A 17,837-nucleotide genomic window follows, 5' to 3' on the forward strand; every position below is an offset into this window, starting at 1 on the left:
ATCCCATACATTAAGATAAGAACTTATAACATTGCAGTTGCCTTGAAGACCCCAAGAAGTTTGAGATGCCATAGCCATCTCAAAGAAAGTTGCTAATGGAGAGGAACTAGCCCAGGGGAAAGAAGTTTGTTGCAGTCAACACAGATGAAAAGGGAGTTGATCTGAAGGCTGCTTTGACATCAGACATGGAGATTCAGAGTTTGGAGTCTGCCCAGCTGGTTTCCTGTCTTGATTTGGGGAGTACAGTTAAGTGATTAGATGAATCTCAGAAAAGACTTTGAACTTTGGACTTTTAACAATGTTGAGATTGCTATAAACTATGAAGACTTTTGAAGTTGGACTAAATGTAGTTTGCATTATGACTCATATGCTTAAACAAGCCTATGGGGGCCAGGGAGTGTAATGCTGTGGTTTGTATATGCTTGGCCCAGGGAATGGCACTATTAGAAGGTGTAGCCCTGATGGAGTAGGTGTGTCACTGTTGGCATGGGATTTAAGACCCTCATCCTAGCTTCCTGGAAGACAGTATTCTGCTACAGATGAAGATGTAGAAATCTCAGCTCTGCCTGTACTATGCCTGCCTGGATGCTTCCATGCTCCTGCCTTGATGATAATGAACTAAACTTCTGAACCTGTAAGTCAGCCCCACTTAAATATTGTCCTTATAAGAGTTGCCTTGGTCATGGCATCTGTTCACAGCAGTAAAACCCTAAGACAGGTGGACATGGGGAGAACCACTAGAAAGTCCCAGATGCCAGGGATGACAAAGGATCCCAGGACCCAATGGGGATGACATTACCCAAAGTACCCAACACTATGGAGACAGAATCTGAAGAGACCACCTCTAGTAGATAGACAAACCCCCAGGGGAGGGATGGGGCCATTCACCCATCTCAAAAATTTTAACCCAGAATTATTCCTCTCTAAAAGAAACTCAGGGACAAAATATGGAGCAGGGACTAAAGGAAAGGCTATCCAGAGACTGCCACACCTTGGGATCCATCCCATCCACAGATACCAAACCCTGACACTATTGCTGATGCCAAGAAGTGCTTGGAGACAGTAGCCTGTTATGGCTGTCCTCTGAGAGGTTTTCCCAGTACCTGACTAACACAGATGCAGATACAGCCAACCTTTGAACTGAGCCTGGGGACTGCAATGGAAGAGTTAGGAGAAGGACTGAAGGAGATTGCAACCCCATGAGAAGAACAACAATATCAAGTAACAGGACCCCATAGAGCTCCCAGGGATTAAACCACCAACCAGAACATACATGGGCAGGTCTATGGCTCCTGATACATATGTAGCAGAGGACTGCCTTATCTAGCACCAATGGGAGAGGAGGGGCTTGGTCATGGAGGAGGCTTGTTACCCCATTGAAATGCTAGAGGGGTGAGGTGGGAGTGGGAGTAGAGGCAAAGGAGATGGGGAATGGAGGAGGGTTTGTGGAGGGGAGACTAGGAAGCAGGACATCATTTGAAATGTAAATAAGTAAATAATAAAAAAGAGCAATTGCTCTTTCAGAGAACCAGAGTCCAGCTTGATGAACTCATGAATTTACTGGGCCACCTTAGAGATATATGAATGAACCCCCAACAGTGACATCACAGAACAGTCCCACCTCAGCCTAGGTGATGAGCTCCTTAAAGCTATGTAGATGAAATCTTCCTTTTAATGTTTCACTGCCTGAAGACATTAGCATTTCCCAAACCACATGCAGTTGGGTAGGACCAGGTGTACCTGGTGATGGGGAGTGGCTGTGAGCTCAGCTGAGAGCCAGCCACCTCCCACTCCTTCTTCCATGAGGAAAGCACAAATTACCCTTAGTAGGTTATATATTTTTTTTAAAGACAAAGTTGAAAGGCAGGTTGGGGGGTGAAGGATGGATCTTGCAGGAGTTAAGGTGAAGAATGGGAAGGCTGAATAAAATCAAAATACAGTGTATACATACATGAAATTCTCCCAAAATATTATAGTAGAAGTTTTAAGAAAAAATATTTATGACCATTAGGCTTAAAATATGAACATTAGTACTCCAATAATTAGACACAGCATTAATGCAAAATTTTTATTCCTTAATCAGATTCTATAAAAGCAGGGACAGCTCCTTCTTAAAAATAAGAATATATGAAGGTCACATGCCACTTTATTTAAAATTGCAAATTAGTCTCTTTTTAAAGGGGGGATAAGAAATCATGAGGCCATCTGCATTCTGGAGAAATGGAGAACCAATAAGTTCTGATCAATGAAGCTAGATACTTCAGCAAGCTCAGGCCTGCTCCTTCCAGAGGCCTGAGGCTCCTGGGACACCCGATGGTCTTCACTTCATATTGCAAAGCTGAAGAGATAAAATATGATGTCATCAGAGGACAGTAATGACAACTATAAATATGTGTTCAGGAAGAAGGCGATTCAGGTGACACTGCTTCTTTGGACCGCCAACCGTAGGTCTCAGCATAGATACCATCCACTTTGAGCCCTACCCCACTCAGTTAATCTGCTCTGAAAATACCCTTACAGACACACCCAGAGGTATGTCTCCTAGACTTCACTATTCAGGTAAGACCGACTATCACAGTACCCAAGAGGGACACCACTAATTCCTGTGGGAGCTCTACTGTCTAGTAACAAACTAACAAGACTACTATTATCATTACAATTTAAACAAACACAGGAAGGCGTGTCTAGAGGATGTTAAGAACAGTACGTCTTTAATCAAACAGGACATGTCCTTGATTGACTGTTTCCTTAGCATATTTTAAGTCATCCCTGACAAAAATGTAAAATATTAGTTTAGCATCTCCTTACTTTGGCGGCACCGTTGGAACAGCTCGATCATCTCTTCTTACCCTCATATCTACTGCCCATTCAGGAGGATTACCAGTGAAATCTCCTCTGCTTTCTGCTTCACAGAAAAGAGGATACCGACTAAAATCGAGGAAGAAAAAGGAGAAATATCACAGGGGGCTGAAGATCTAGTCATACCTTAGAGTTTAAAAAGCTCCACTCAAGGCCAAATTTCAGTAACTAACGGATGCACTAATTTCCACCTTTTTTTTTCCCAAAACATTACAAAACAGTGATTGTTGACTGTGGGTTCATCTGTGATTCCATCATTGACCAATCAATGACCTTGGGCAAGAAATTCAACTTCACTGTGCCTGTTCCCTCACCTGAAGATTGATATCTTAGCCTCTACTTCATGAAGTTGCCATAAGTAACAAACTATTCAGGTGAAGCACTTACAATATAAGCCTATGATATGGGACTTTAGAATCCTAGCTGCAGTGGGCAGCCAAATCACAACTGGTCAGGAAAAGAAAACAGGCATCAGTAATCAGGCACAAATGAGTCATTTATCTCATCATCATATCATATGTGTACAACACACCAGACACACACACACACACACACACACACACACACACACACACACACTATAAAGGAAGAGAGTTTGGAAAGAGAAGAGCTGAAGGTCAGGGAGGACCAGATAGCATGTCTCTAAAAATGACAGGACCTCTACACCCAAGAGCTAGCTCATAGTACCTGTAGTTCCCGTCATATGACCTGCATAAGATCAAGGTAAGGCACATGATACCATGGAGTGGGAAAAGATTTTTGAGCCCTCTACACCCAAGAGCTAGCTCATAGTACCTGTAGTTCCCGTCATATGACCTGCATAAGATCAAGGTAAGGCACATGATACCATGGAGTGGGAAAAGATTTTTGAGCCCTCAGCCCTAATTGAGGAACTATGAATAGTTGATGGAACCTTGGGGAGGAAAAGTCAGGTTTTTGTTTTTTTTTTTAAATTTGGCGCCTGGTAGGCCAATCATAATCTAGTGGATGACCCCACACCCAACACAAATTAGAAGAGTGTTGTGGTTTGCCGTGGAGTTCTCTCTGAATTTGTAAAATAAAGGCAAGAGCTCGAGATTTGGGCAGAGGGAGGAGTCGGGAGCGAGAGGGGAGGAGTCAGGAGAGGGGAGGAGTCAGGAGGTGGAGGAGTCAGGAGGGGGAGCAGTCAGGGGAGGAGAAAGGAAAGGAGCAAGGAGAGAGTTGTGGGAGAAGGAGAAGCTGGAGACCTGGCAAATAAAAGGTGCAAGGGATGAGGGGGATTTGGGAAGCTAGGAATAGGACAGTGTAGGGTGGATCTGCCCAATCTAGACGCTAGATTGTTTTCATATTAATTGAGTTGCGTTTTCTTTGTACTGGCCGATTCGGGTTGGAGAGGAAACTGCAACAAACTGCAACAGAAGAGCACAATATTTTTTAACATCCAAAGAGAAAACAATGTTGCTGAATGAGAGGTAGGAGGAGATAGGATGGATGTGGGGATGAATATGACAAAAAGTACTTTGTAAGCAATCCTCAAATAATTTATTAAAACATTGCATTAAAAATGTTAGCACTTTTGGGTCAAAAATTACCAACCAAAAGTTATCAAGTGAGATGAAAAAGGACACTTCATATTCAAAGGAAAATCCATCAGAAAGTCTCAATTCTGAATATCTATGCCCCAAATGCAAGGGCACTCACATTCATAAAAGAAACTTTACTGAAGTTCAGAACACACATTGAACCTCATACAATAATGGTGGGAGACTCCAACACCCCCCCATTCTCACTAATGAACAGAAACTAAACAGAGACACAGTGAAACTAATAGAGGTTATGAACCAATGGATTTAACAAATATCTACAGAACGCTTCATCCTAAAATAAAAGACTATAGCTTCTTCTCAGCACCTCATGGTACCTTCTCCAAAATTGACCATATATTGGTCATAAAACAAGCTTCAACCTATATAAGATTGAAATAATCCAACGCATCCTATCAGATCAGCATGGCCTAAGGCTGGTCTTCAATAACAACAGAAACAACAGAAAGCCCACATTCAAGTGAAAACTGAACAACTCGCTACTCAATGATAACTTGGTCAGGGAAGAAAGAAAAGAAATTAAAAACTTCCTAGAATTCAATGAAAATGATGACACAACATACCCAAACTTATAAGACACAATGAAAGCAGTGCTAAGAGGAAAAGTAATAGCACTAAATGCCCTGGAAAAGAAATTTGACATATCCTACATTAGCAGCTTAACAGCACACCAGAGAGCTCTAGAACAAAAAGAAACAAACACACCCAAGAGGAGTAGACTGCAAGAAATAGTAGAAGGGTAAATCAACCAAATAGAAGAACATAGAATGATACAAAGAATCAACAAAACCAAAAGCTGGTTCTTTGAGAGAATCAACAAGACAGATAAACCCCAAGCCATACTAACTAGAGGGCCCAGAGGCAGTATTTAAATTAACAAAATCAGAAATGAAAATGGAGACATAACAACAGTAATGGAGGAAATTCATAAAATCTTCAGATCCTACTACACAAGCCTATAGTCAACAAAACTGGAAAATCTAGATGAAATGGATGGTTTTCTAGACAGATACTACATGCCAAAGTTAAATCAAGAGCAGGTAAACTATCTAATCAGGCTATTATCCCCCTAGGGAAATCGAAGTCATTAAAAACCTCCCAACAAATAAAAAGCCCTGGGCCAGATGGCTTTAGTGAAGAATTCTACCAGACCTTCAAAGAAAACCTAAGACCAATATTCCTCCAACTATTCCATAAAATAGAAACAAAAGGAACACTACCTAATTCATTCTACGAAACCACGATTACTCTGATACCTAAACCACCCAAGCACCCGAACAAAATAGAGAACTTCAAACCAATCTTATTGATGAATATCGATGCAGAAATACTCAATAAAATTCTTACAAACCAAATCCAAGAACACATCAAAACCATCACTCACCACAATCAAGTAGGTTTCATCACAGGGGTGCGAGGTTGATTCAATATATGAAAATCCATTAACATAATCCACCATATAAACAAACTCAAAGAAAAAAATCACATGATCATCTTCTTAGATGCTGAAAAAGTATTTGACAAAATACAACATCCTTTAATGTTAAAAATATTGGAGAGATCATGAATTCAAGGCCCATACCTAAACATAAAGCAATATACAACAAACCAACAGTCAATATCAAATTAAATGGAAAGATATTTGAAGCAACCTCACTAATATCATGGGTAAGACAAGGATGCCTACTCTCACCATATCTATTCAATATAGTACTCAAAATTCAAGCTAGAGAAGTAAGACAACAAAAAGGAGATCAAGGAGATATAAATTGGCAAAGAAGTCAAAGGATCACTATTTGCAGATGATATGATAGTATACATAAGTGACCCCAAAAAATTCTACCAGAGAACTTCTACAGCTGACAAACAACTTCAGCAAAGTAGTTAGATTTAAAATTAACTCAAATCAGTAGCCCTTCTTTACACAAATGATAAACAGGCTAAGAAAGAAATTAGGGAAACAACTCCCTCCACAAGTAATATAAAACATCTTGGTGCAACTCTAACCATGCAATGAAAGATCTGTATGACAATAACTTTGAGTCTCTCAAGAAAGAAATCAAAGAAGGTCTCAGAAAATGAAGAGATTTCCCATGCCCATAGATTTGCAGAAATAACATATGGCCATCCTACCAAAGGCAATCTATAGATTCAATGCAATCCCCACAAAATCCCAACACAATTCTTCACAGACATGCAAGACAATTCATTTGAAAAAGCAAAATACCCAGAATATTGAAGACAATTCTTAACAATAAAAGAACTTCTGAAGAAAGACCTCATGCTATACTACAAAGCAATAGTGATTAAAAACTACATGGTATTGGTACAGAGACAGACAGGTTGGTCAATAGAATAGAAGTGAAGACACAGAAATGAAACCATACATTTACAGACACTTGATTTTTGACAAAGAAGACAAAAATATACAATGGAAAACAGAAAACATCCTCAATAAATGGTACTGGTCTAACTGGCTGTCTGTATGTAGAAAAATGAAAATAGTCCCATATTTGTCACCTTGCACAAAGCTCAAGTCCAAATGGATCAAAGACCTCCACATAAAAACAGATACACTCAGGGGCTGGGGATTTAGCTCAGTGGTAGAGCGCTTGCCTAGGAAGCGCAAGGCCCTGGGTTCGGTCCCCAGCTCCGAAAAAAAGAACCAAAAAAAAAAAATAAATAAATAAAAGATACACTCAATCTAATAGAAGAAAAAGTGGGAAAGAGCCTTGAACTCATTGGTACAGGGGAAATTTCTTAAACAAAACTCCAATGGCTCACACTCTAAAATCAAGAATTGGTAAATGGGACCTCATGAAAGTGGAAAACTTCTGTAAGGCAAAGGACATAGTCAATAAGACAAATTGGCATCCTACAGATTGGGAAAAAATCTTCACTAACGTCACATCTGATAGAGGGCTAATATCCAAAATATATAAAGAACTCAGACTAACCACCAAAAAAACAAACAACCCAATCAGAAAATGGGATATAGAACTAGACCAAGAATTCACAACACAGAAATCTCAAATGGCTGGGAAGCACTTAAAGAAATGTTTAAAGTCCTTAGTGATCAGGGAAATGTAAACAAAACGACCCTGAGATTCCACCTTACACCAATCAGAATGGCTAAGATTAAAACCTCAGGTGACAACACATGTTGACTAGGATGTAGAGAAAAAGGAACACTCCTCCATTGCTGGTGGGATTGCAAACTGGTACAACTACTCTGCAAATCAATCTGGAGGTTCCTCAGAAAATTGGAAATAGACCTACCTAAAGATCCAGTTATACTACTCTTGGGCATATACCCAAAAGATGTCCCACTCTGCCACAGGAGCACATGTTCCACTATGCTCCTAGTGGCCTTATTTGTGCCAGAAGCTACAAACAACCCAGATGTCCCACAACAGAAGAATGGATACAGAAAATATGGTTCATTTACACAATGGAATACTGTACAGCTATGAAGAATGCGGACATCCTGGGTTTTGCAACAAATGGTTGGAACTATAAAATATCATCCTGAGTGAGGTAACTCAGACACAAAAAGATATGCATGGTATGTACTCACTAATAAGTGGATATCAGCCAAAAAAAAAGAATACCCAGGATACAATCCACAGAACTCAAAAAGGTTAACAAGCTGGAGAGCCCAAATGAGGATACTTCATTCCCACTTGGGAGGGAGAAAAAAGCAATCATGAAGGGAGGGAGGAAGGGAGGGAGAGAGAGAGAGAGAGAGACATGGGTGGAAAAGGGGACAGGGAAGGAAGAGGGGAACATCATCAGATATTGGGGTGGGCAATAGGACTAAAGCCCTGCAGGCAAGCAGAAACAATGGAAATAAGCAACCTCAGGAGGTTGGATGTGGAGGCACCCTCCAGAGTATACCAGAGATCTGGGAGGTGGGAGACTCTCAGGACTCAAAAGGAGGAATCTTAGATGAAATGCCCTACAGTGGGGAGAAGGAACTTGTAGAGCCCATCTCTAGCAGAAAGACAGGGCATCAAATGAGGAATAGGGTTGCAATCCCACAGTCATAAACTCTGACCCATAAGTCTTCCTGTCTGAAAGAACTGCAGGGATAGAAATGGAGAAGAGACTGAAGAAAAGAAGGTCTAGTGACAGCCCCAAAGGCGGCTCCAGCTCAAGGGGAGACCCCAAGGCCTGACACCATTACTGAGGCTATGGGGTGTTCACAAAGGGACCTATCATGACTGCCCTCCAAAAGACCCAACAAGCAGCTGAAAGAGTCAGATGCAGATATTTACACCCAACCAATGGACAGAAGCTGCTGATTCCTCTGGTTGAATTAGGGAAAAGCTGGAGAAAGCTGAGGAGGAGGGCGACCCTGTAAGTGGATCAGTTGTATCAATTAACCTGGACCCCTGAGATCTCTCAGACACTGGATCACCAACCAGACAGCATACACCAGCTGAGATGAGGCCTCCAACACATACACAGCAGAGGACTCCCGGGTCTGGGTTCAGTCAGAGAAGATGCACCTAACCCTCAAAGAGACTGGATGCCTCAGGGAGTTTAGAGGTCTTGTGGGGTGTTCGGGGTGGACATCCTTTGGAGACTGGGGGAGTGGGGAAGAAGTATGGGATGTGCAACAATCCGAGGGCAGACCAGGAGGGAGATAGAGACTGGACTGTAAAAAAAATTCAATAAGTAAATAAATAAACAGTAAAAAAATTTTTTAAAAAAGACTGGCTCACATTAAGTTGCAGTGAGGTCTTTTAACTACAAAAAAAAAGAAAAGAAAAAAAGAAAAGGAAAAAAAGAAAAAAGAAAACCACAGAGAAGACAAATAAATGGAGCAAGTGAGCCTGCACCCTGGGAAAGCTTTCAAATTTTTAAGCTAGGCTAACTCTTCAATCACTATGCACTGTTCAAGGCTTGGGAACTTGTCTAGACTGACTCAAATTTTTCTGTTTAATATTTTAGTTTCCCAAAGAACAGAATGCCATATGTCATAAATGCTTACATAGTCTAAAGTTGTTTGAGACTGATAATGCCTATTCTCTCTGTGGTTGTAACACTTCTCCAGGTTAAAAAAAAAAATCTGTATCACGAAAGCAAAGAAAATCTGTATTGCTTTGGAAATCATGAGTTTGCCTCTTTTGTGGACTGTGTATAAATAAACATCATGGTTGCTATTTAGTCAGAGGTACTCATTTATTCATCACTCCCCCATCAGCCCGGTCCTTAGCTCCTCTGCCGGAACCTGTGTGAATCCTGGGGCTGACCCCTGTCAGATATTAAATACCTTTAAATTTTTTCTTTAAATGATTTTGAACAGAGAAATCGTATGAATTGCTCCCTGAAGCCTTGCCAAGTTTAGCATAACTTTGCTAAGGCCAGATTAAAGTTGCTAATGACCTACACCTTAGACTTTCTCATAGGCATCAACTAATAAGATAGAAAAGGAAGCCTAATCTCACCCCCTGGGTAGGATTTGAAAGTGCTCCCTCTCCCTACAGCTTCAGCATCACAGACCCACCACCCATGCTGCATGCAGGACTTGATTTTTCTGATATATTTCTGTATCTTTCAGAATTTTTTTTTCTCTCCGTCCTGAGTAAGCTTTAGTGTGGACTTATTTCTAAAGCATTTGATTGATTAGCTGAGTGAAACCGGTGAGGTTTTCATTCTCACTGACTAGTATTGGAAAAGTGGATTATCCCCTTTCTCTTCTTCAGCATGCTAATACCCTAGGAATAACTATAATTTTAAAAACCCAGGGCCAAAGATACAGAGATTTACATTCCCATTAGGCTTCAGTTCCCCCTACCACCATCCTCTCACACCCATGCCCATGGCCATGCCCACCCTGGGTTGTGTGATTTAACATTTAGGGCTGGGGTCTCTTTTCCAGGAAGCCAGAGCCTTGGACAGGTGCATGGTATATGGCACTCACCTGTGCAGAACACAGGACAAACCCATCTCAGCTCGGAGAGAAGCATTTTTTGAGATATATGTAAGTTTCGTCTGAAGCAGAGTGATGTCATAAAGAACCTACAGGATAAAGAAAATTTTAAATCCGTGTTTATCTTGCAAATCTTGATTTGAGCAGGACCTTATAAGTTCTTCAAGTTCTCAAAGAGAAAAGGTCATTTTCCAACAAGTAATCACGGAAAGCAAAACTAATTTCCAAATAAAGAGATGAGTTCAACTGGAATATTTCCTGGATGTAAATGCTGCATAATACTTTTTATTGAAAGATCAGATCTTCATTTCCTATTTTTAAAATATCTCGTGCTTATACCTCCTTTTCAGGAGCAGAGTAGAAGGTAAAGTATTGCTTATTGCAGAGAACGCCAGCTTTCAGATAAGCTAACACCCATTTGGAACTAAGACTTCTGAAATCTTCACTTAAATGATTAACTGTAAACGTTCTGTTTTGATACTGGGACTCGTAATCTGTGCTGTCCCTGGTAGGTTACTGGTGTGCTCCACCATGCCCGGTTTCTGTGCTCTTAGGGACAAACACAGAGCCTCGTGCATGCTAGGTGCGCACTGTAGCGTCTGAGATGCATGTCTGCAGTCCCAGTCCCTATGTCATTTCTTAAAAAGCAAGGACAGCAACCTCCCTGATGAAGTTCCAGCTCTAGTCAGTTCCCTGACTGGAACGCTAAACTGTCTGCGGCGTTGGCCACAGCTGAGTTCATCATAGCCATTTCTCCTTCACAATAGTCATTCTCCAAGGGCACTTAATGAGCACCCTTGTATCCTGCATGGTCAGCTCCATCTAAAACTTCCTTCCTGTGTCACCAAATCTGTCACTCATCTCAACCGGTCAAAGTGTTACGATTCTCTTAAGTGCTGTTACAGCAAAGCCTTTCTGACTTTTATTTTATTAATCAACTCAAAATCCCAATTCATGACAGACAGCAATATGCACAACTAACCTCTCCATTCCCCTGATAAGGAACGCTGAAGACTTTTGTGATGTTCAACAATATTACTCCCTTCCATCTAAGATTAGCCAAATGTCGCAGGCTGGAATGTGGAACTAGTTTGGGGAACTACTTTATGATACATAGAAAACTGGTCTCTAACCTCAGCTAGCAACTTAAACATCACTTTTTTCTGGATGTTAAAGACATTAACCGAGCTGTTTGACAAATAGAAACTATAATCTCCATTTTGTGGGTCCAAGGAAGGGACCATAGACACTAGTGTTTCTTCTTACTTTATTGACAATGCCACAGGCATAAGTAGGGTAGGTAAAGTCATAGACATCATTTGGCCAGACAGTGGTCACAGGGCAGCCAAATCCTAAAAACACTTCATCGGGTTCCATAAAAATATTGGGAAATACTGTAGCCTTGATCCTGAGATAGAACCAGTGATTGGCACATCGCAGACGAATGGCTAAGGAAGAGAAAGGAGAATATTTCTGTTAATAGGCTGTATGGGAATCATCACAGACCATTTGAGCAAAACTAGTTAATACAAGAGCTCATCCCTTACAAAATAAAACACGTTAGAGAAGCAAGGCTGTAAAAGACGATCACCTGTGATTACTTCATGCCTTACTATGTAGCCCTGGCTGGCCTTGAATTCAGAGCTCCACCTGCCTCTGCCACCCAAGTGTTGAGATTAAAGGTGTGAGCCACCATGCACCAGTCTCCCAGTCAGCATTTTATACAGACGGGACATAAGAACACATTTCGATTGTAACGTATGTGAAGGACAGAACATGCCCTGCACTCCTGATCATCTCCTCCTCCTTTACCAGCCCTGGTTTTTGCTTCTCTACCCATGCCTCATGATACATAAATGCAAGCCCCAAAGGTTGATGGAGTGATAAGTGCTTGTCAAGAACACTGTAACTAACCAACCTATTAAGTCATGCTTGTTTGACATCCCTGGAAGGCCTGGCCTGTTCTTTTTTATTTTTATTTTTATTTTTATTTTTATTTTTATTTTTTGGAAATGGAGGAGTGAATCTGGGGAAAGGAGGTGGGGGAAAGGAACTGGAAGGAGTGGAGGGGAGGAGAAATGTTTGGGAAGTAATGTGTGAGAGAATTTTTTAAAGTAAAAACAAAAAGAACAAAACTAAATATCAAAAGAGAAAAAATAACACCATAAGCAAATGGATGTGCATGAAATTTGAGAGAAAATAATACCACATTTTTCTTTTCAACTCAGACTATCTGGAGAAACACACACACACACACACACACACACACACACACACACAAACACACCAATAAATAACACTTTAGAAACCCTAACAATAAGAACAGAAAACAAAACCGATTTGTAATGTATTCATTTCATAGGTTACAAAGTAGTAATTAAAGTAAACCAAATCAATGCTAAAAATATCTTTAAAGAATACTGAGCCGAGTAGAGCTGTGGAATGAACAGTAAATGAAACTTCAGATGCCTGCAAACCATGCCCGTGTTTCTCGGAGGCCGAAGTGGGATGGAGGAATGTGCAGAGGGGCGGCTCAGTGGTCGTCTTTCATGTGAACAGAGAGAAGACGCGGAGATCAGAGCAAGCACAGGGACTCACACTGTGATGCCCACTGCACCCTAAGTAATGTGAGCAGAAGCAGCAGGTGGGCGGGGACTGAACAACTCCAGGGAGGGAGGTAGTGGAGAGGAGAATAACAATTTCCAGGGCTGTCTCCTTAAAATAGCTTCCGATAGGAAGAAATGAAACACATTAATCCACTAAGAGACTTGCAACTTCCCTCACATCAAGACTGGATTACCCTGTTGAAAGTACTTTGACAAAAATACTTACCTTTTAATTGTAGTTCTAAGCTTTCAAACTAAGAGTCTACACTCATATTTAGTTTGCTCGAGGTAGACTTGTTGGCATTTAAGCTGAGGAAACTAGATCAGTTAGTCACCTTACTACAAGGAGCTGACGTTCCCTCTGAGATATTGTGGCTCTCTTACAGATAAGGCCAAGGAAGGCTGAGCAAACACTCCTTTCCTACAAGCCACAGGAATCCGGGATTCTTTTACTTATTTATTTTTGGTTTTTTGAGACGGTGTATGGCTCTGGAACTCCCTCTGTGGACCAGGCTGGCCTTGAACTCATGAATCTGTCTGCCCCGCCCCTACCGCTGGAGTTCTGGATTAAAGGAATGTACCAGCAAGCCCAGTGATTCCGGAGTTCTTAACAGCCCGGGGACACCTCTGTGCTTTCTATTTCTAGGCCACTCCACTTTCCTTAAGACTAACTCACTTCAAGTATTGAGCCCCCAGAGTGTGGCATGGTCTGGAAAGGGTCAAAAGAAAAGGGGAGTTAGAGAAAGAAAAAAAACCTCAAGTTAGGATAGCATCTAGTCTCAGTAGAATTGTGACATTCTAAGATCATGCATCTGAAAGAAACCAGTCTATATGAAAAAGTCTACTGCCACATTCTTGAGCACATGTTAAGAAATTAAAATTCTCTAAGTCACAAGTGATACCTGACCAATCATCAGCACAAGTCTTCATAAAGGAAAGAAGCAGGAGGAGTCCCTGTAGGCCCAGGAAAGGCTTCATTGCTCAGATTGAAGAGACACAGGAAAGAGTAAGAGGCCTTCTTATGTGCTGGAACAGAGGACCTTCAGGTGGAAGTGATTAGCTAGCACCTATACCAGCACACACGCCAACAGTTCCTGGTCTAAAGTGTAACCCTTTCTTTAGGGATTGAAAGGCTAGAGTGAACATGATGTCAAACCTGCCCCTGGCATGGTCTCATGGCACACTTGAAACTCAAATCCAGCTCTGGACCATGGCTGCAGAGAGGAGATGAGGCTTCTGCAGGTGATTCAAAAGGAATAGAAGCCTGACTTGCATTAGAATCTGTACCATTATGTATAGAGTGATTTTATATACTTTCTTAAAACTCCCTAACATCCCAAAATATCTGCATCTCCATGTCTGAACACTGAAGGAGTAACTGTCTGAGAATGTAATTGTCCTGTGTAGCTGAGAATGCAAAAACCCAACCCCACTGAGACCTCACATAAACACCCCATCAGTCCACCTCTGAGCATAGCTCTCAATCACTCACCTGAAGAGTGTTTTTTTAATACGCCATGGCTGAATTACATCCATTCTATTTTCTGACTGAGCAACTCTAGAGTGGGACAGGGAATTTACATTTCTAAGTTCCCAGGATACACTGATACTAATCTTCAGAGTCTCTGGCCATGGGGACTTGCCTTCATGGAGTACACTGTGTTGATGCTCATTAGCAGGTTTTGTTTGCAAACTTAAAAAAATTATACATATCACCTGACACATCATTACAAAGCAGGTTCTAACTCAGAAGTGGGGGTGAGACCCAGAGATGCTGCAGTTGGAATACATTCTCAGGTGATCGCAATGACTCTCTATGACTACATTTCAAGTAGCAGGGTCTGAAAATAATTTACATCACATTTAAATGCCTTTCTTCCAAATGAAAGGTAACACTTCTTTAAAATGAGAAGTTAAACTCCCATTATAAAACAAAAATCTCAAATGAATATCTGAGTGTTGGGAATGTAACTTCATGTAAGAAACTTACCTACCTTGTGCTGGCTTAAAAGTTTGATTCCAAGCACCCCAAAATATCAGATCCAAGCTCACCCTGCGTTTTTGTCTCTAGATCATCACTTATTTGATTTCAGAACTACATCCCATAATATGATAGCATTGAGGACAGAGTTACTGAAAGGTAAAATGACTAGAGAGCTGTCCCATCTCGTGACTGCATTGCCTGAAATGTATTGTTGCACTAACAGTCTTTTCTAATAGAAAGTTGGAGTTGTGACTGAAATAGAAGACATCTTGCTTAGCACACAAAAAGCCCTTGGTTTGATCTTCAGCACTTCAAAATTAGGTGTGATTATGCATGGGGCTACATGAGATGCTCTCCCAAAACAAAACACACACCAAAATTAGTTAATTAATTACTTAATCTATTGCAAAAATAAGAGACAAAGATGTAACAATAGAAAGAAATGTAACCATTTACCACTTAACAATTTCTTAAGGTTAAGGAGTTAGTTCAGTGGTAGAACACTTGCCCAGAAATCTCAAGGTCTTGGGTTCAGACCCCAGCACTGAAAATAGAATTTCTCAAATATATTCAACCTACTCGTAGTACAGAAACATAGTCAACCTGAGGAGGTTCTTATACTTGCTGTCAAGTAAATGAACAAATCTTCTCCTTTCATCCTTCAATAGTCAGTTGTCTCTCTCTGTGTTCTCTCTCTCTCTCTCTCTCTCTCTCTCTCTCTCTCTCTCTCTCTCTCTCTGTGTGTGTGTGTGTGTGTGTGTCTGTGTGTCTGTGAGTGTCTCTGTGTGCATGCACATGAGCATTTGCAAAGGTTCAGTATGGAATACAATGTTATCACCTATAGTCTCCGTGCCGTATGCTACATATCTAAATTTCATCACCTTAGCTAAAGGGGAGTTTGCACCCTGGGACCTACTTCTCTTCTTTCTTATCCCTGCTATTATTTTTTTATTTCTTAATACAATAAAGATGTATGCATCCAATCTCTAATTCTTTCTGCTTAAATTTGTATAACTTCTCAGTTTTTAAAAACTCAGGGTATAGGAAGCTGGAGAGATGAATAAGCAGTTAAGATCACTATTTGCTCTTCCAGGGGAACCTGTATTCAACTCCCGCCCACACGGTGGCTCACAAGCATCTGCGATTCCAGGAGAACCAATAGCCTCTTGTGACTTCCACAGACACACATATAACATGCAGACAAACATGCAGGTTATATATGCTAGAGTTCTTCAAAATCAGAGCACTTCCTTTTCACTAAATGGACACTGTCGAACTGCCATGAAACATTTATGTTTGTGCCAATAGTTTAGCATCGCTCTCAGGTTTCATCAGAGAAGCTCTGTTTGCAGTGGGCCATGGTCAATGCAGAGACTCATAAGCAGTCAGTGTGTTGAGAATAGCGCTGTTGAGAGTTCATCCCTAAAGGGGCATCTGTATCACCTTTGCCGAGGCTCAGGGAGCATCTCTGTAGAAATGACCCCTACATACAGGTACAGACTTTCAAGGATCATCACATAAGAAAGGCAGAAAGAATGTAAGATCTGGGGCACAGGGAGGGGATGTATAAAATGCCCTCCAGACATGACACAGCTATTGCATACATGAACTCACAGTAGGAGTGGCTATTCTCAGGATAAACTGTACAAGATGAGGTCCTCTAGCACACCATCATGTATGGAAGAGAGGCTCATAAAGTCTCACCCTTCCCTGAGGAACAATAGGCAATTAATGGTTGCTGGAAGAGGGTAAGCCATATTCTTCTGTGATGTTGCCAGTCTTTCAAGCATACAGACCCATGCTCTGCAGGCATCTCTAATGCAATGCAATGATACACATGTAAATAATATAAAACCGACTAAATCAATCTGCACATTTACAGTATATTTCTATGTGTATATACACGCAATATACATTTATATGGCATATATTTATATATACATATACATGTGCACTTCATACATATATACATACCTTCTGGAAAAGTTTAGAAAGATTCACAATATCTGTCACTAAGGAATGTATTAGATTGGCCTTTAGATTTATATTTTTTTTTAGATTTATATTTTTAGCAAATGTTGTACTTGCATTTTCAATCATTTCATGGGTTTGCTTTCATTTTTGTTTTGTTTGAAGTCAGAGGTTTGAAACAGGTCATACTATGTAGTCCTGGCTGTTGTGGAACTCCTTATATAGACCAGGCTGGCCTCAGACTCACGGAGTTCTGCCTGCTTCCACTTCCTGAGCTCTGGGATAAAATGTGTGTGCCACCACACCTCGCTAATGGGATTTCTTAAGGTTGTTTGGATAACAGGACTCTTCCCCCTTTCTGCCTCAACATACTTAGATGTCAAGTTTGCTATACCTAGTTTAACTTTTTTTCCACAAAATTCTATGATACTGGTTTAATAACAAAGTAAACATTGTTTATTTGTAGGGGGCAGATACGCTAAAGCATTTACTTTTATCTTAATGTATAATAAAAACTTGTCTACGTGCAAAAGCCCATCTATGGCAAGCCTTCCATAGTACAGAGCAATAAAATGATCAAAATCCCTTCAACAGCCACAGGAAGTAGCATCGTGGATGCAGAGTTGTCATGATGGTTACAAGATGTGTTGTCCCCAGTTCCCATTCTCTCCAGGCAGACTTGCTTGCAGCTCCTGTCTCAAGCATCTTTAAGGTTAATTTATTGCAGATTGCATTAATATAGCATTTCGCAGTCAATACAGAATAAATATTCATTTTCTCTTCTTTTCTCCAGTAGAGTTGGTACTACATTTAGTAAAACTGTTCCTTTCAGCCTAGGAGACACGTCTAAGCAGTGTTTGTCTTGCGCATTAAACACCACTAACCCAGACACCTAA

At 40.8% G+C, this 17,837-nt stretch overlaps 1 pseudogene across 1 annotated transcript; it reads right to left on the reverse strand.

Annotated features, from left to right (window-relative positions):
• Nucleotides 1-2,054: 2,054 nt before the first annotated feature.
• On the reverse strand, nucleotides 2,055-13,996 carry Oosp1 (oocyte secreted protein 1; annotated as a pseudogene). The gene is given in 5 exon segments (NR_190517.1): nucleotides 2,055-2,338; nucleotides 2,809-2,928; nucleotides 10,372-10,469; nucleotides 11,647-11,828; nucleotides 13,889-13,996. The product of NR_190517.1 is annotated as an oocyte secreted protein 1 (transcript).
• Between the last annotated feature and the right edge of the window lie 3,841 nt (nucleotides 13,997-17,837).

This window comes from Rattus norvegicus, chromosome 1, assembly GCF_021556685.1.
Source record: "Rattus norvegicus strain SHRSP/BbbUtx chromosome 1, alternate assembly SHRSP_T2T, whole genome shotgun sequence".
NCBI lineage: Eukaryota > Metazoa > Chordata > Mammalia > Rodentia > Muridae > Rattus > Rattus norvegicus.